This window comes from Crocodylus porosus, unplaced genomic scaffold, assembly GCF_001723895.1.
Source record: "Crocodylus porosus isolate Cpor-Errol unplaced genomic scaffold, CroPor_comp1, whole genome shotgun sequence".
NCBI lineage: Eukaryota > Metazoa > Chordata > Crocodylia > Crocodylidae > Crocodylus > Crocodylus porosus.
Window position 1 is genome coordinate 46503392 of NW_017728950.1, and position 20317 is coordinate 46523708.

Sequence of the window (20317 nt, forward strand, 5' to 3'; positions counted from 1 at the left end):
CAAAGACATTCCTCACTGAGAGCTCAGAATCATGGGATCTTGATTCTTGTTGATAACTGTTTTAACTAATGAAGTACTTATGAAAGGCTTGCTACAGATGATCAATTTGGACTAGAAGACAGATGTTTCAAGAGCTGCTCACCCTATTTATAAAGTGTAGAAAGAAAAACTGTATTATCAAGGGCATTGGCTTTCTGGGGACATGTTCTGGAGACCTCATGTTGCCAGTGCTACAACAGTCTTCTAGATGACAGCTTTTGATACAAAGTGCATTGCATTCAACTGTAATTCAGCAGGAGAACTTACTCTGACAAATCAAGATACCTATTACAATACACAATATATACTTTTTTGCAAACCAGACATATGCTCAACCATATTCGCTGATCTAAAAACATCCAGTTTCTCTCCTCTCCTCCCCCTGTACATTCTGCCTCACAAAAAAATATTGGAAACTGGCATTTATACAGAGCAGTATGAACAGAACTAGGCAGTTGTTTACAAAACATTACTAGATACTAGGGTTGTGTGAAACAGCACTGTTTTATTTTGACTTCCCTTTCACCATTTTGAAGGGACGGTGTTTCATTTTGCAGTTTTGAAGCACTGTTCCATTTTGTTTCATTGAAGCTGTTTCACTGTTTTGATGCATTTCAATGTTTCGCCCATAGGCTATAGCGGAGAATCACAAAAATGCCTATAATGTTGTCATTTTTGCTCGATTCAGATGAAAATTGCAGGGATGGTAGCCCCTTCTGAGGGTATGAAGCCTGCCAAGTTTCAAGGAAATAGGTGCAGGGGGTTTTGTGACACTGTACCTCAAACTGTTCAAAGCAAACCTAGTATGACTTGCCAGCAGCAGTAGCATGCTGTCATTCCACACAGATCCCGAGGCCTGTGCCCTCCGGTGCGAACAGGCCCCTGGATCTGCATGTGGGATGCTGCTGCCGCCAGGTGGGGCCAGTGCCAGCACTGGGTTCTTCCCAGTGCTCGACACAGGCTGCACCAGGCAGACTCAGGTGCTGGTGCTGGCCCCAGCTGGAAGGGCAGCGTGCTATTATCCACATGCTCTGCAGCCGGTAAGTGCAGACCTTTAAAAAAAACCCAAAAAGCACCACACTTATTTGCTCTGGCAGTGGCAATTGGGGCCTCTGGAAGCTCATGGCAGAGCTCCCCTGCACAGTGTTTGGCAATGGGGGGCAGCAGAGATTGTCCCTCCCCTCCCCTCCCCTCCACCTGGCCACCCGCAAGCAGTTGCACTATTGCATGGGTGCAGCACGGCTCAGCAGGGTGTTGCATGCTACCCTGGAGCTGGGGTGGATCTACCTGTCAGCCAGAGCTCCTGGTTCAATTTCCCAGCTCTCTGATTATTCTCACAGCTCTTCCTGGGGGAGTGTGGCCCTCAGATGTGCACAGGGGGTTTCAGCAGGCTGCTGCTGCCAGCTGGAGAAACAGTCACCGCCATCCCCAGCTTGCAGCGGCAGCCTGCTGTCATCCCACATCATCCAGGGGCCCATGCACCTTGGGAAGAGCTGGGGGAAGTGATCAGAGAGTTGGGGGAAAGATTGAGGAGCTGGGGAGTAGAACTGGGAACCGAGGGACTGTTCAGGGATCCAAACATTCTCCAGCCCCCGGCTCCATTCTCCAGTTCCCTGTTCAATTCCCCAGCCCCAGGTTCGATTCCCAAGCTCCCTGATCACTTCCCCAGCTCTTCCTGGGGGGTGTGGGCCCCCAATCTGAGCACGGGGTTTCAGCAGCTGCAGGCTGGGGCCAGTGGTAGTGCTGCAGTCTTCCTGGTGCTTGGCACAGGCTGTGTCAAGCAGCTGCTGCTGGAACCCTATGCTCAGATCCGGGGCCCGCGTCCCCTGGGAAAAGCTGGAGAAATGATCAGAGAACTGGGGAATCAAACCAGGAAACCAGATGTCAGTATCAGAGCAGTACTCCCCCCACAGTTTCTGTTTAGCTGCAAGGAAGCCTGGCTTTGAAACTCAAAACCTTTTGAAACTTTCAAAATGTTTCAAGTGCCATCGTTTCATTTCAAAGCTGTTTCAAAGACTTTCATTTCATTTCGATTTCGCTGTTTTGAGCTCAAAATGTTTCAAAACAGCTTCAAAACGAAACACCCATAGAAATTTCACACAGTCCTATTAAATACCCCCCAAATATCTGTTATCAGGAAAAAATGGCTATGCCAGTCAAAATCAAAGCTATTATAGCCTCTGATTCAGCACAATGCTTTAGCATAAGTGATCTCATTTCTAGTCAAATAATTTAATAATATGCTTAACTTCCTATGTGGCTAAGCATCATATATGAATGGTTCAAATTTTTCCATGGAGATGGGTTTTTAATGGTTGATTTTGCTTACAAAAAATGAACACCTTTTCAAAAGCATCTGATAATATGTCATCAAAAAGGTACATGCAAACAGGCAAAAAATCTGACATTTTGGCAGGAAAAAGAACAAAAACAAGAAAATACTCCTGAATTTTTTGGTTCAAAAACACTGATCCAGGACCTTGTGGGACCTGAAGTTTGCATGCTTCATGAACTCAACTAACTATATTTTCCATGAGGCACTATATGAAAAGATTCCCATAATCTACCACCTTTGCTTACCCGAGGGAAGGTTGTTCTGCATCATGGGAAATGTAATGAAGACAGGAAGCCTTGTTTGGAAGAAAAAAATAAGAACAACGAGGCACTCAAATGACAGTTGTTATGACAAATTGGACTTGGAAATACTATCACAATGTATCTGTTTTCCTTTTAAAATGTTTGGACAAAAACAAAATCCATTTTTGGGCAAAATTCCAGGTTTTTTTATTCCCCCACACCATTTTCATCATAATTAAATTTCCTATGAGAAGAGGAAAAGGTCAAACAAGCATTAATTCTGTGCACATGTACAGTTATTTTTGTATATGCACACTTCTGTACATGTATTTGATGGGTGCAGTACGCACAACTGCTCTGGGTTGCTGCTGGCCTTGTTATGGTATAACGTTACATGAGGAAAGTGCACATCTTGATGGTTTGTTCCTGATTTTGTGCAAATATATATATGGAAAAGCATGTCTCCACGAAGGATGTATACTAATGGCTTGTTCATCCTGTGATAATGGAAACTTTTGGTAAGTGCATGTCATTCACCATGGGAAAATATCTGAAGTTTAGGTTGGAAAGCTGGGTATACTTGGGATAAGAAGCAGGAAGGGAAAGGATAGAGACTTAGAAGGTCAGTTGAGTAAAGAGCACTCCTATAGTCTTTTTGGGGTGTCAATTATGAGGAGTGTACTGGCAGAGCAAGGGGGAGTACACTCCAGCACTTCAAAAACCATACTGGTGAGTCATGACTTTGTTATATGTGTTTTGTACTAGGTCTGCTTCCCACACTTTCAAAAGTTTTGACAGGTGGCACCTAATAGTAAAGAAAATATTGTTATGCTAAATAAGAGCAAATGTATTCAATGAGTGGCTTGGGTATGTGCCCATCTCACTACAGAATACACAGCTGGGGAAGAGGCAACCTAGTTAGTCATCTAATTGCACTTCCCAGCTTGGTAGATATATATTTGCACGTGTAAATATTATGATTTATTTAAAAGCCCTCCAAAGCTTCGTTCTGAATGATTTACCACCAGATCACTGGGATAAGATTTCATGGTGAAAATCATTCAGAATATATTTTTTTCTAAATTGGAAAGATAAACAGAAAGCCCCAACCTTTGATCATTAAAGTAAGGATCAAATTAAATGGGGGAAGGGAAAGAAAGAAAGAGAGAGAACCCAGACAGGGCATTACTTAGCTGTACAAATACTGCTTAAGAAGCACTTGTTCTATGACTGATACCTTATTCAGATAAGGTGAAATCCATTACAGTTCAGATAATCTGTATGGTGCCCCATATGCCACTTAAGCCTTAAGTACTAAATCCAACAACACATTCTTGGCACTTATTTCAAAGAGATCAGGATTTTTCCTTAAAGATTTAAATGGGCCTAAATTGTACCAAAAGCCACCCATAAGGACAAATTTACCCAAGTCTCATAAAGCACACAGGCCTTCCACATAGACTATGAATAACAGAGTGAAATACACCCAGAGTACAGAGGGTCTGCACCAAGACCTAACCAACACTTAAGCCTACATTTCAGTGGTTTACATGGAATCTGGCTGGTGTGCAGGGCTTGTACGAGGATGAATGTTACTCTCAAAGTCGAACCTGAAGTCAACACCCTGGCTAGGGCCAGACATTCAAAAAGCCTGAGCCTGAATTGATTCAATGTTTGCGTGTTAGTCTAACCTGAAAAGCTTGAACCAATTTGGAGGTAGATAGATATTCCCTTTTCATTCCAGAAATACCTGCACATGCCTGCAGTGGCTCAGGCTGGAAGCCGGGGGGCACTAGAGCAGCCCTCCCTTCCCCTCCATAGTGCTGAGCTGGGGGGGGGGCATGTCCAGGTCCCAGCAGGATGCTCTGATTATGGAGGGTTTCTCCCCCATGCTTCTGAAGAGCCCAGCAGGGAATTGATAACACAGTGTTCATCACCCCATTAAGAAAACAACAGAGGGACATTACCAGCTACCTGTTGATTCTGCCTTTGTCCCATCTGCCACAGCATGTGAGCATGTGGTTTGCTAGGTAATGCTGAGGGGTGTCTGGGAAGGCAGAGGGGGCAGGGAAATAATCCTTGCTTAGCAGGGAGTGGCGAGGGGAGCAGGGGGAAGCCAGGCAGATGCCTGCAGTCTCGGCCAAGCTCCAGCCAGGGAGCAGAGGGTAGAGGCCAGCCCTGCTATGGAGAAGAAAGCCCCACCCAGCCCAAAGAGCATGCCGGGATGCTAGGGAAGTCTGGTTTAACTTAAACCAGCAAGGGGTTTGGAACAGACTTTGAATAAACCAGTTTGACCCAAATCAGTTAAGTCTGATACCACATTCAACAAAGTTGATCTCAAACTGGTTTCAGCCAACCAGTGCACAAACTGGTTTATGTGCACTGAACATCTGTTCTGTTACAGGTTTAAACCAGTTTCTGATCACTTAAACTGGTTTATGTGTAATATCTATCCCTAGCCCTTATGATTAAGCTAAGAAATCAGTGCCTCATCCTAAAGTCCCATACTGTGTATGCATGCATAAGAAAAAGAAATACAAGAAGGAAGAAGACCTCATGATCATCAGCACAAATACTGCTAGTATTTTAACCTCAGCTGAAAAAAAAAAAAAGTAAGGAGTTTCAAAAAATAGCAAACATAAAAATAAGCCACATGCATAGACCCCAAAACGTATCTGAACAAATTAGTTCTTAGAACCAAAAGCTCAGTGTAAATCAGTGGAGCCTCCACACTGATTTACATGACCTGAATTTTGCCTGCCATTTAGCTTTGCAGTTGCGACCACAGGGAATGCAAGCCAGACACTGTCATGTGGAAACAGCCAGGTAAAGGCGTAAGTGGATATTTGTGTAAAGAAGTATATACTTTTTATATATAAAGTAGGCCCAATATTACTGTACAATAGTTGTTCTAAACCTGTTTAGAATCAGGGCTCTCCTCCACAACTAAGATGCTGACTGTACAGTAGCTTGAGACTAGTGCACAGTAGCATTGCGTGGCAGAACCCATGACATGACTCTACTGTACCGTAGTCTTGGGCTACCATGCAGTAGCATCATGAAAAAGCCATTGGTCGGTGTTACTGTGAAGTACTTGTATAAACAAGTACTAAATGACTGTGCAGTCAGTGTCTCATCTAGACACGGCCACTCAGCTTACCTCAGTGGTTCTTGACAGAGAGATGCTGCTGCCAGATAAAACTGTCCCGCACATCTTGTATATAGCCATATCATGTTGTAGCATAGGAAAGGTTGCAGCATGCGTGTGTGTTCCTCATGCATTAGAGCTCTTTGATGAGCCTAAAGCAAGTGCAAGAGCCAGTTTGTGCTGCAGCCCTTCCTAGTCTGACCCTATGCGGTGTCTCCCAGAAGTTATTTAGAAACCTTAGACAGTTTTACCCAATAGCTTTATTGTTATCACCACAAGCATGACATGAAGAGAAGGTCGAAAAGAACTTGCATATTCTGAAATAAAGCCCTCCTTTTCTATCATCCCAATATCAGTGATTTCTAGGATAAACTGTAGAAGGATGTCTGATGATGTCTTCTCCACCCATCCCTAGAGGGATCTATAAATTAGTCTCTTTACTGTGTCAACATTTGTGACATTTCAACATACCAGCGTTGGTACAAAGTTTGAAAACAAATTTCACCTGTTCAAAATGCCTCAAGGAGGTTTTAAACACACACAAACAGTTATCTTCAAAAATACATTTTTAACATTCTTCTATAATAAAATGAACACTAAAGTAAGCAGGTGTGCCATGAATACTAGGGATAAACATGAGGTTTGGTTTCATCATGTTACTTCTACCTGTTAATAGCTCAGAAACTTGTTTTGATAAATGAGTCATAAGTACAGATGTGACTCCTATTCTGAAATGCCTGTTGTCTTGATAAATATACTATTTATTGTTTTAATTTTTTTAAAAAAAGCTCATCAAAGACTTCATTCTATGAACCTAATTACAGTGAATACAAAAATGTAGCAAAATGATTTGTTGCCAGCTAGAAGATTCAATAAATGTTCCTCACCTTTGTGAAAGACTCTTCACCCATAAACAACCATTGCTGGAAAAAAGCCAGCTTCTGATGCTTATCCTGGAAGTCGGTGGATTCAGGATCTTTTACATGAATCAAAAGCATATCACTGAGAATGTTCTGATACTTGTAGAAATCTCAGGGCTTTTCCCTCAAGAACTTACAACTGAGGAGATGGAACACAATAAGAGAACTACAAATTGTTTGTAGAGCAAATACCAACATCAATACAGACTTCAGATCACAGGCATAACTTGCTCCACATGAGAAATACTATTAGCTGTGCATGCATGCATTCATGCAACAGCAATTCAGTCTGGAGGTTAAACAGTCAACAGAAAAAGATGTAATTTCTTTGCCAAGTTTAGAAAAATAAGCACAGTGAAGCATAGAAAAATTAGCACTTGCATAATTTGTACTGCCTAGATATGCAAATCTACTATCATATTCAATAGGACCCAATTAATAACATCAGCTTCCTAATAATAGGAAGATTAGCCCCAACTCCATTAAGAAGTCAGGAATTGAATCACTGTTGCTACTTCTGGGAACAATTCTTCAGCCCCACAGCTGCTGGTTCATCACTGAGTAAAAGGAAACAAATAGAAAGTGATTATTATTCACAGTCAGCTGTTCAGTCCAACTGACAGAAGGGTACACAAATTGAAAGCTCTCCTGAAAGCAGACATCTTTATACATACATTCTTCTTTGATCAATTCAATCAGAGGCCAACACATGGATGCATTACACACAGATAGCTACTATTCCTGTTTTTGCTGGAAGCAAGAGGAGTTTTGCCATAGAAGCAGAGCAGACTCAGCTCATCCATTACTCTAACGAGCAGAACTGCCTACAGCTTAGAATCTTAAACCAGAATCAGTGAAGGGCAAAAGAGAATTACCACGGTAGTCATGGGGCTGGGATTTAGAAAATTTAGGGAAAAACCTTGGCTCCACTGAAATCCAAATCAAAATTCCCATAGGCTTCAATGAAGCCATCATAATTCCCAGAGTTTACACTCCTCATTTGTGAAAATGACCATGTTACTTTAGGCAAGTCAGTTAACCACACTATCCTACAGTTCCTGCATGTGCAAAACAAAGGTCACAACACCTGCCCTTCTTTTGTTAAATGCTCTGAGATTTACAGATGAAAGGTGCTGCATAAGTGTTAAGTGGGATTAAAATTTTCCACACCCTTTAAACAGGATCCTTGCCTGATACTTGCACATTTGCCCTAACCTAAATCATTTTCAGAATTAAAATCTTTTGATCTAATACCTACACAAATCATGTACTTTCTAAAAATTGATCATATTTTCTCAAGAATTACAACATAAAATATTGAAAAAAGTAAGTACCTCTATTTGCTTCATTATGCTAAGTTTGCACATAAGTTTAAAGGCTCCCTACACAGACTCTATATTTTCTTGGCCTGTGTATTACAATCAATTTCTGATTAAAATATACATTTTTAAATTTGTGTGAATACACATAGCATTTTCTTGAATATAACATGCCCCCAAATAAGGTGCACACCTTGTTTTTTGGAAGACAGAATGTAGAACAAAAGATTTTTTTCCAGAATCCTGGCCAACTAGGTGACAGTTTAAATCATTCTGAAAACACAGTGTCCAGGAAGCGAAGCATCACAGAAGACAGTTTGGATGAGGCAATAGGAACTTCCTGGTGTGGCAGGACACCAACAAGGTTAGGCCAGTGCAAGGCAGTTATATAAAAAACTATCTACAGTAAAAAAAAAAAGTTCCTGTAAATCATAAAGTGTTGTTTTCCACACCACAAGCCTCATCAAGCTACTACAGACTGCATGCAGCAGCTCACTCACCCTCATTGGCTCTTCATCGAAAAACTACTGCATCACCAACAGCTGTGAGAAGATTAACACTGGACTCCTCTTCCTTCTCTCTGCAACACCAGAGAGAAGCATGAGGGCTAAAAACCCATTTAGAATACAGCCCTAGATGTTATTAGATAAGAAATTAACTACCAGATCCCAGGGTTGAGAACCATAGGTTTTGAGTTGTAACCCTTACCCAAGTCTATAAGTACTGCTTTAGGCTGGTCCTGGTTAGCAGAAGGATCTTATTAGCACCCAATTATCTTACTCAGTATCCTCACAGAACACTAAACATGTTTACACCTCCTCTGTGCTGCATTCATGAGCCCCCCACCCAGGACACAAGCCCTGCCCATTTGGTCCTATTCTACATATATACAATGCTGAAAAACATAAACTAGCTTCCACAAGAGATGCTGTGGGCCTCTGCCAATAGGCATGTCCCAGACTGAGAAAGGGGCTTGGTGTATCATGGGCACTTTATACTGCATTTAGCAAGTGCAGAGCTGGTGTGCCATGGTTTATTGCAGCTGGCATGGTTGGAGGTGGCATATACATGCCTCTAACACAATCTAAGTCATACTTCATTTCATATTCAATGCATGTGAGATACTTTTATTGCCCCTGTAAACAATACAGAAATTAGGATGATAATCATTTAATTCTGCATTGTCAATGACTACATGCACCAGATGCTGCAATTGTAGGTATTCTCACATTAGAAATTCTTACTCAGAGTAAAGACAGATTAAAACAAATACAAAGACATCTGGGAAGTATAAGAGAAAACAGCATTCTGCTTGAAAAAAATCAAGTCCTAAGCTATCTGGAGCTTGTAATTATTTCTATTCCTGCCAGACAGATTTAAACACACACACACACTTTGGGTATAATTACTGTTTCATTTTGAAAAGATATGGGACTGTTCCTTATTCACAATTCCATTACTCTAACAATAAGTTAAGTTTTTAAAGTGCCACCCTGCACTGCCTTCAGCCTTCATGACACACCCCTCAGTTGCTGAGAAAAGGCCTAGATACCAGACTGCTTCCACAGCTTTGAAAGTGAGAATTCAATTACTATTTTAACCTGAGCCAGCCCCTGAAAGTGCTCTACAGCTGTGACTAAACACAAGTGTATGGCTGCAGAGTGCTTTAAAAGGGTCTGATCTTGCTACAATCTGAACCCCTATTACATCAGGGTTCAGATGAAGGTACTCCAAAGTGGAGCACTCTCATTAACTTCTGTCTGTGTGTGCTGGGAGCAGGGTTCAGCTAACACAGCCTTGCACTGCTCCTGGCACTGTTTTCAGAACGGGAGGAAGGGAAGGGAGTGGAGAGAGCTCATTCTGGAGGTTGCCTGGCCAGTGCTGGAGGGTGGGGTGGCAGACTGGAGCCCCCCAATGTGGGGGGGATGACAATCCACCCACCTTTCCACTCCAGCACAGCTGGGGAAACCCCAAAATGGACTGCCCTCTCCACCTCCCATTCTGAGACAGAACAGAAGTTTGGGGGGAGGAGCGGGGGAGCTTGGGCTGCAGAGACACAGCCTCTCCCTCTGGATGTGCTCCAAATTGGAGTGTGATCACTCACCTTCCCAACCCAATAACTAACGTGTTGTCCGGAGGACTGATCTAATTCATGGCACTTTCTGTTAAGCACTATGAACTTCTGTCTATACCTTTCAAGCCACTTTTGCATCCCAGAGTTGAAGGCTATCAGGCAATGGGCCCAAATTCAAAGCAGGGAGCAGTCTTAAGGCTTCTACTATGTGATGGGATTCTACTATGTGATGGGATTCCCAAAGGATCTATCTATCAGGAATTGTCATGGCTTAGTGATATGAAGGCCCTGCCCATATTTCCCACAAAGAACCATCAGTTTCCTAGATCTAAGCAAGTTTATAGATGCTTTGCACTACCAGAGCAGGGCAAGGGGGTCAGAGGGAAACCTCCAGGAGGCTCTACACTCTTACAACAGTCAGCAGGATCCTGCTGATTTGTCTAAATTTGCATAGATGGCATTTTTGGTGTAAAGTGCAAGTGAGTTGAGACAGGTTTCACCATCATACTTACAGTTGAAATCTCACTCAGCAACCTCTAGTTTTAGGTAAATCCAAATGCATTAATTTCTTTTTTAATACGATTTTCAGGTGCCTTACTTGTTCCAAGCAGCCAGTGATTCCTCTGGTACTTATTTATGCTGTGGGTACTTATTATATGCTTTGATGAATATAAAAGTATCAGTAATGGCATTTATAAGATACATCAGATTTAATACCCAGAAACTGCTTAAATCCTATTTCCTATTTAAATTAGATACAGTAATCCAATAGTCCTTAGTAAGGGTTAGTACCCTTCTTTTTCTTGGAAAACCAGATTTTGATTGGATGATTTACAATACTGTACATTGTATGTTGACAGCATTTTTTAGATGAAAAACTTTCTTTTAACAATGATCTCATCAGCTGTATCAATAGCCACGTAACTTAAGCTAGGAAATTAAGTCTAGTTCCTTTCATGTCCTCTCCGTTGGACCTATATAATATCAGTACACTGGAGAAAAGAGGCTGTAATGTTAATAGGAATTTATGAATCCTATTAAAATGTAAATGGATCAAAGTGAAGTTTGAGCTACAGAGCATCTTCCACTGAAAGTCTTTATCCTCTGCTCCAATACCATCTTCCCCAGCCCACTGCCCATTCACATTTTTGGTCCCTTCAAAGCCACCCCACCCTTATACAGCATAACACTCCACCAATGACTGAATTTTCTATTTCAGTGTGTAAGGTGTAAGCCTTAACAATTAGTATATATAGAGATACTTTGGGCTGAAAGACCAGAACCAGTCTGTATGGGCACGCCTACATGAGACGTTTACTTCATGGTTGACTAATTAGTTGCACAGTAAACATTGCATATTGATGCATGCTCCCCTATTATGCTGGATTAAACTAATTTACTCATATGCCTTAATTGCTCAGGTAGATGCACCCTATGGGTGCATCCACACATGGAAACATATGCACCTGCAGCAGCTTAAACAGAAGCAGTGCAAATTTGTCTTTTTGCCTCAGCACACATGCCTGGACATGTACTTTGGTGTGGGGCAAATTGTGCCACTTGGGGCAAAATAAACCTGCCTGGCTCCTACCAGATCTGCAGCCAGGGGGAGCTAGAGCCCAGGGCCAGCACCTGTGCTGTCCCCAGCAGTATAAAAAGCTGCCCTGTCCAGGCCCCATCAGTAAAAAAAGCTGCCCTGGCAAGTAGCTAAGGGCTACTCACTCTAAGGAGTTTCTGGGAGGAAATTGGCCACACCCCTTCCTGTCCCAGGCTGGTGCTGCTGTGGCTGGTTGCTGCAACTTTGGTCTCAGAAGCTTCTGGGGAGAAGATGGCCAGGCCCTTTCCTGCATCTGACTACTATTAGCTGTTGGCTTGGTCTCTGAGTTTTTGGAGTAAGTTGGCTGCACTCCTTCCTGCCTTGAGCTGCTGCTGCTGTTGCTGTACCCCACCAGGGGGTGTTCCTCTGCTGCATGCTGCTGCCCCACCTCAGGCACTGCACACCAGCACTGCACCCCTGTTCTGGCCTGCTGCCCAGCTTGCTGCCAAGCCATTATTGGGGTATAGCCTGAGAAGGGAGCCTGCACTTCCTGTGGGCCCCTCACCCACCATCACTGCCAGAGCATAAAGGAACCTTGCCTGCCCCAGCTGCCTTGGCAGGTCACCCCCACCTTCACCTCCATTTTCACCAGAAGCACACCCTGAGTGTCTGAACTGGAGGGGCAGGTGGGACTCTGGTCAACAGGGCCAGAACCAACAGGGCCAGAGAGTCACCCCTGGCCAGCTCCCCCCTGCCGAGGGGTTCTCAAGCTCCCTCTCCCATCATCAGGGGGACCAAGGGCAAAAGCAGTGGGAAGGGCTTTTCTTCAGCCTCCTCCACAGCTGGGGGTGGGAAAGGCAAGGGTCCTGCCCCAAAGCCTAGACTACCAGCACCTGTGGGGATGAGGTGCAGTACACCAGCCAGCACACCCACTCAGCCTGGCTCTGGCCCTAGCCCTGGCCCCACCAATATGGCACCCTGTGGGGGGAACCAGAGCTATGCACAGGCAGCTGTGGGGAGACACAAACCTGGGGGGCCTGGACCCTCCACAGCTAGCTCTTCCAGCTTGGGCAGCAGGGTCCCATTTCTGGCACTCACCCACAGGCATGGGGTGAAGTGCAAATGCCCAAGTGGGAGAACCTGCACTTTGAGACCTGGGTGCAGGCTATGCACCCAAGATTATGGTGGCCTCCTGCTTTCATGGCAAAGGGGTCTTTTTCCTTGCTTCAGAGGCTGCTGCACAAAAGGTGGTGGGGAGAGGGCTCATGGTGGAGTGCAAGTACGTCCCCCTCGAGCCTCTAGAAGAGCTGGGGACCAGGGTGGTTCTTGGCTTGATTCCTCTCTATATCCGTAATTGGTCCCTGCTCCCCCAGCTCCAAACCCTGGGGAGAGTTATCTCCCCGGTGGTGACCCTCCCACTGGGGTGCTGAGACCGTGGCCTCCACCACATGTGCTCTTTCCGTCACCAGGTCATGACCCAGCTGGTAGTAGAAGTGCAGCTGGAGGCTGAAGGGTGCCTGGTAATCCCTTATCAGGGGGCCCTGGTGAAGATTTTCTATATGCTGGGGGACTTGCGGTGCTTCCGGTGCTGTGCCCCAGTGGGGAGGGCATCTGTGGGTCCCACTGGAAAAAGGTGTGCCCCTACCACCAAAGCCCCACCCTCATCAGGCCCCCCTGGCACCCCAGCCACAACTACGAGCCCATCTATGAGCTCAAGGGACCCCACCCTCCAACCAAGTCTAGTGGAGTCCTAGGGAGGGCACCAGCAACCAGGGGAAGAGAGGGAGCAGGGCCCCCCTGCCCCTAGCCATACTCCCATCATGGCTGCCCCACCTCCCCAACCCTCACCGTCTCTTGCTGAAGCCTGTCCACCCAAGGACCACCCCATGGCTGAGTGGGTGCAGGTTCCCTCTGGGCATAAAGGCAAGAGGAAGGCCTGGGCACAGCTGCACACATGTGAAGGACTCCTCTCTCCCTCCCAAGACCACCACATGGGGGGGAAGGAGCGGCCCAGCCTCTGGGGGCCTCCCCAGCTGAGTCCGACACCCCTCCCCCAGGAAAGATCAAATGGGTGATCCCCATGGAGGAGGTTTTGGGGCTGCTGGATAGTCCTGAACAGAACCCTGTGGCGGAAGCCCTTCATCCTGCTGACCAAGACCTACCCTTAAAACCACGGGTGCTGAGGCTGAGGCCTACCCAAAGGAATGCCTGGAGGCAGAGCCTCCTCCCTCTGCTCTGGGGGGATACAGAGGACCTGGGGTTCACCCCAGTGAGTCCTGAGGGAGGAGGTCCATTTTCCCAGGACCCCAAGGCAGATGTCAGAGCCACCCTGGTGCCTGATGGGTCTCTTCCCTCCCCCTTCCAGGTAAACCTCACTTCCAGCCTGCCCCATAGTCCCACACCAGAAGGGGTCTGTCGCAGGGCTCTCAGGTGCTCTGCGACTGAGAGCAGAAATGGCTCGGGAGAGTCCCCTAGTGGCAGGAAAGGGGAAGCACAGCTGCCAGTCACCAGGACTGCGCAGGTGCTGGTTGCCCTAGGAACCAGGGAAGCCTAGAGCCAGGAAGGGGCGGAGCTTAGCCCTTCTTAAGCCCAGGCAGAAGCCAGCAGCCGAGGGAGGAGGAACTCAGCCTGGGTGAGGGGAGAGCTCGGATGGTTGGAACACCCCAATCTCTGCCGGGGGTGGATGAGCTCTCTCTCTCTCTCTCTCTCTCTCTCTCTTTGGTAAGGAGAGATTTCTATTTTTTGGACCAGAATGTAGCCCGGGGGCTTTACATTTGTGTTTTGTTTGACCGGAGGACTGGGTGAGGCTGTAGGGGTGTGAGGAGGCCTCACAGGAGCTCTCCAATAATCTGGGGGTTCCTGGTACCCAGTGGGCACAGCAAGTGGTGCCAGAGAGGACATGGCTTTGATTGGGGTGCGTTGGCCCAGCCCTGGAGCTAAGGGGGCAGCGAAAAGGAGTTGCAGATGGTGCCCCCTGTCATCGGGGTGCACAAAAATGGGCAGCTTCCTGCTAATTCCAATCATTCATCAATTATAAGCAAGATCAAGGTGTGGCAGGCGAGAGTAAACGGGCAGTTGCACATCCGGAGAGGCTCCGAAAGTGGCACTCCTGTTACAGTGTCATAGTAGGGTTCCCTAATCAGCAGACTGAGCTCACTGGGGACCCTGCACAGACCTCCCACCAAGGCTCCAGGTCTACCCCACCATTTTGTGAAGGAGCTCCACCCCTGTCCCAGGGGGCTGCAGAGCTCTTCCAATCTCAACCAGAGTCCAGGGTCTTAGCAGACCAGGGGCTTTAGATGGTGCTGAAGGAGCCCTCTGAGCTCCAGGACCAGGAAGAAGATGCCCGAGAACCAGCAGGCTCCATGGAGCCTGCAGACCTCTCAGTCACAGCGGTCCCCAGGGATGAGCTATTTGCATTTCTTGACCATGACTACACCCACTGGTCTGCCAGCAAGGTACAGCTAGCCTTGGACTGCTGGGGGGATTTTAACCAGGTCCTCACCACTGCGAGGGCACTAGTGGGGGAAGGCAAGGGGCCCAAAAGCTGCAACGCTCAGCTCTATAGCTGAGGCCGCAGCTTCATAGACTCCCTCTATACATATGGGAGAGTGCTACATGAACTGGTGGGCCCCAGGCATTGAGATGTGCAAGGCCCCTGCTGAGCCATCTACTCCACCCCTCCCAGCCATGAGGTCATTTAAGATCATGACCCTCAACATCCATGGCTGCAGGAAGGGTCTCCAGAGGTGCTGGGTGCTCTTCTTCCTTCAGGAGGGGAGATTCCCCATGGTATTCTTGCAGGAGACCCTGATGACTCCAGCTGACAAACCAAATTGATGGCTGGAGTGGGGAGGAAGGGTCTTTTTTAGTCACCTCTCAGCCACCATGTGGATGGCCACCCTTTTCTCCCCAGGTCTGCAGCTGGAGGGTCTCCAGAACATTGAGGTCATGCCAGGCCTCCTGCTGCATCTCTGGGTCCAGGTGCGGGAGCTGGTCCTGACCCTTCTGAATGTGTACACCCCTGCAAAAGATCCAGAGTTGGTGGATTTCTTCTGCCAGGCAGCCACATATATCAGCATCCTTAACCCTCGGGAGTGCCTGGTCCTTGGCAGGGACTTTAACCTCACCCTAGATGCTTAAGACCAGTCAGGCAAGGAGCAGAACCAGGCCACCATGGGTGTTCTCAGGGAGATCCTGATGGGCTACTCCCTGGTGGACATCTGGCCTGCTTGTCACCCCACTGAATCCCCTGCCTTCACTTATGTGAGGGTGAGGGAGGACCAGGCATGCCACTCGCAGTTAGACTGGGTTTATAGCTCTTTGCCGCACTTTGCCCGGGCCCACACCTCTGGCATCAGGCCAACTCATTTCGATAACCACTACCTTGTCTGGGCCCAGGCCACGCTGGGGCCTGGATGTCTGGGGTTGGCCTACTGGCATTTCAATGCAAGCCTGCTGGAGGATGTGGACTTTGGGGAGGCTTTCTGGGAGTTCTGGCTGGCCTGGTAGCTGGGGCAGGCAGGGTTCCTTTTTGCTCTGGCCGTGATGGTGGGTGAGGGGCCCACAGGCAGTGCAGGCTCCCTTCTCAGGCTATACCCCGACAATGGCTTGGCGGCAAGCTGGGCAGCAGGCCAGAACAGGGGTGCGGTGCTGGGGTGCAGTGCAGTGCAGTGGGCCCCTCCCTGAGGTGAGGCAGCAGCATGCAGCAGAGGAACACCCCCGGGGGGGTACAGCAACAGCAGCAGCAGCCCCTCAGCTTGGAGATGGTAGGGTGTGGGGAAGGTGCACATCCAGCTTTTTTGCCATGGCTACACTTGGGGGCACACCCAGCAGAGGGAGGTAGTCTGGGAACAGCTCAAGCGGGAAGTGCTAGAGCTGGAGGGGCACCTGGCCACTGACACAACCAACCCGTCCCTGTGCAGAAAGTGTCCGGAGAGGTGGGAAAAGCTTTGTGCTCTGGATGACCACCGCATCCATGGTGCATTTGTCCATGGCTCCTGCTTCTTCTATGCCTCTTCTATGCAGAGGGCCAAGAAGTACATCACCTACCTTCTGGTGGGTGGCAGCACCCCCTTCACGGATCCAGGTGAGATGCGCCAGCATGCATGGGCCTTCTACGAAGAGCTTTTCTCCCTGGACCTGACTGATGCCGAGGCCAGTCAGACCCTATGGGAGGGACTCCTGCAGGTCAGTGTGGATGATCGGGACCAGCTGGAAGCTTCTCACACTCTGGCTGAGTTTTTGGTCACCCTCCGCTTGATGCCTGGCAACAAGGCAGTACTACTGGGCTTTCTTGGATGCCCTCAGCCTGGACCTTGCTGCAATCTGGGCTGAATCTAAGGGAAGTGGGGAGCTCCCCGTGTCATGCCAGAAGGCTGTGCTGACCCTCCTGCCAAAGAAGGGAGATCCCCGCAGTCTAAGGAATTTGCATCCCGTGTCCCTTCTCTGCATGGACTACAAGGTGGTAGTGAAGGCCATCTCATTGTACCTGCAGCCCATGCTGATGGATGAGATCCATCCCGACCAGACGTACACAGTGCCTGGATGTTCCATCTTCAACAACCTGTACCTGGTTTGGGACTTCCTGGAGCTAGCACACGGGGAGGGCCTGTCTCTCACCCTCCTATCTCTGGACCAGGAGAAGGCATTTGACAGATTGGATCATGGGTACCTCACAGGCACACGGTGGGCCTTTGGCTTTGGGCCCCGTTTCATGCAGGCTCTCCAGGTGCTGTACACCTCTGCAGAATGTTTGTTTAAGCTAAACTAGACCCTGACAGCCCATCCCATTCAGGAGATGGCTTCCCGCTGTCAGGTCAGCTGTATGCCTTGGCCCTGGAGCCCTTCCTTGTTTTCCTGCAGAAGCGGGTAGCAGGGTTGATGCTCCAGGAGCTGGTAGTACAGCTCATCCTGTCAGCGTATGCTGACAACATACTCCTCATGGTTCAGGGCTCAGGTGACCTCATGCAGGTGGAGGCCTGCCAGGTCAACTGGGTCAAGAGCTTTGGCCTGGGATGGGTGACAAGTGGCAGATGGACTCACTCCCACCCATGCTCTGTGGGATCCACTGGAGCGTGGGCTCACTGCTGTACTTGGGGGGGCTACCTGTCCCCCACAGGCCCCTCCCTGTCAGAACTGGCACCAGCTGGAGGCAAGGGTGGTAGAGTGGCTTTGGGCATGGGCAGGGGCCCTGAGATGTCTCTTCCTGCATAGGAGAGTGCTGGTGCTGAACCATCTGGTCCTGTCCATGCTCTGGCTTCGCTTACACGACCTGCCTGTGCCCCCTCAGGTCCTGGCAGGACTCCAGGTGTGGCCACTGGAGTTTTTCTGGCCAGGACAGCACTGGGTCACTGCAGAGTCCTCAGCCTCCCCTTGTGGGAGGGCATCCAGGGGCTGGTTTGCCTATGCAGCCAGGTCTTGGCGTTCCACCTTCAGGCCCTGCAGTGACTGCTATACAGTGTTGACAGTCACACGGCATGGAGCCACCTGGGGTGCACTTTCCTCCACCACTTCTGGGGACTCTGATATGGCTGGCCTGTGGGCTTCTTCCTGCAGGACCTGCAAGGGCTGCTAGATTTCTACCAGGACCTAGGACCTCCTCCAGGCCTGGAGGCTGGTCTCTGCCTCCAGGTCCCCTGCAACAGTTGCCCAGGATGCCAACCCACTTGTTGAGCCCCTCCTCTGGAACTCCCAGCTGGAGGTGCCAACAGAGGCACCCCAGTTGCGACAGAGGTTGATCCTGGCTGGTGTCACCCACGTTGGAGAGCTCCTGAACTACAACAGGCAGGAGTGGGTGGACCCCATTGGTCCAGGAGGTGAAATCTTCCCTGCTGTCCAACGCCCTTGCCTTTCTGGATCAGGTCCTGGTCCACCCCCCATGACCTCCAGTGGTCCCTGCCCCACCCCCCATATCCTCCAGCCCACCAGAATTTGTTGTGGGGCTGGCGCTTCACCTCACTTCATCGCGCTCCCCACTCTACCACCTGAGCCAGCCAGAGGTCACCAGACTGGTCCGCTTTTCCACCGTCCATCATCGCCACCTCTACACACTCGTGCACCGCGCTGTCCATCATGCCACCCTCGCATCCCGTGCTGACACCAAATGGTGGGAGCTGCACAGTGAGGGCTTGGCTGGGGCACCCCAGTGGCTGAGTCTGTACTCATCCCACAAGCCACTGGGGACCTCAGCTGGAAGCTTCCCCATGGAGCCATCACCATGGGTGTGTATGTGGTGAGCTTCATGGACACCCCAGTCTCTTGCCCCTTCTGCAGGCAGAGGGCGACTCTGGCACACATGACCCTTGAGTCTCACCAAGTCCCAGGACCTCCTGGTCAACCTCCTCCTGTCCCTGGCCCTTGCCAAGTGGGCCCTGTATTTAACCGGGAAGGAGACTCTGGCCGGGAAGGTGCCCAGAGACTGTGGGTCCACTTTCTTCTCACTTGTCTGGGCACATCTCTGGGTGGAGCACCAGTGGGCGGCATCCACCGGCTCCTTGGATGCCTTTAAGGACCAGTGGGTGCAGCCCGGGGGGCTCTGCTTGGTGTCCCCCTCAGGCTCATTTATTTTCACGTTTTAACCCTTTGACCCGCACAACACTTTACTCTCATGTTTTCATTAGTTGTCCTAAGTATTTTGTTGTGTCATCCATCCATTGGTCCCATACGTTAAGAGCTATTAGTTAACCAGGTAGGCCTCAGAGCCCACAATAATTGTGTGATACAGGAGTTTCTGGGGCCCAGCCAATTGGTACCTGGGGACACACAATGCCTTGTGCCAGTTAGACTGCTGAAGCAGCGCTGAGAGTTCCCTGCACCATCTACCTATTGCAGCAGTCTGGCAGTGGGGGCTGCTGCCTGGCTGTGACCTCCTGCGCACCTGCCAGACCCAGGTGCAGACTACACAGCCAGTAGAGACATCTGCCCCTCTGGTCCAGCTGCCAGCAGGCTGTGGCTGCAGGGTTGGCCTTTGTGCAGCACTACTGCCATGAGTGCCTCCTGCCTGGCCACCTGGGCAGCTATCACCTAGAAGACGTTTCCAGTGTGGTGGCCTGCTTTGAGCTGTCAAAGCATGTCTTCCTGGCCCCAGTTGGCCAGGAGGTCAGCCACCTCCAGCTGGGTCCAAGGTGCTAGCTCTGAGCAGGCAGGGTCCTGCCATTGGCCTCCCTAGCAGTAATTCTGGTGTTCCCTATTTGAAAACTGAAAAATCCATGATAAAAAAAAAAAAATCCCAAAGTCACTCTGTTAAATACCCTGAAATTCATGTTCCTCCACAATTAAAACAAAAGACCACTGTCTCTCTATATCTCTACACACACACATACACACGCACAGAGATTAACAGAGCACATCTGTGCAGGTGGGGTTACTCAGCATTTCCAGGATGATACCTTCATGTGCCCCAAACTCAGCACAGAAACTGACCCAGCTGGTTCAGACAGGCTCAGGGTGTTGAGGGAGCTAGCTGGGGTTATTGCAGGGCCCTTGGCATGGCTTTACAAGCACTCGTGGTGCTCGGGCCAGGTGCTAGATGATTGGAAGATAGGTGCTAGATGATTGGAACGTGGTCCCCATCTTCAAAAAAGGGAAGAGAGAGGACCCGGGCAACTATAGGCCCGTCAGTCTTACCTCAATCCTAGGGAAACTCTTTGAGAAGATCCTCAAGGAGCACATCTGTGATGGGCCGGCTTCAGGGATGATGCT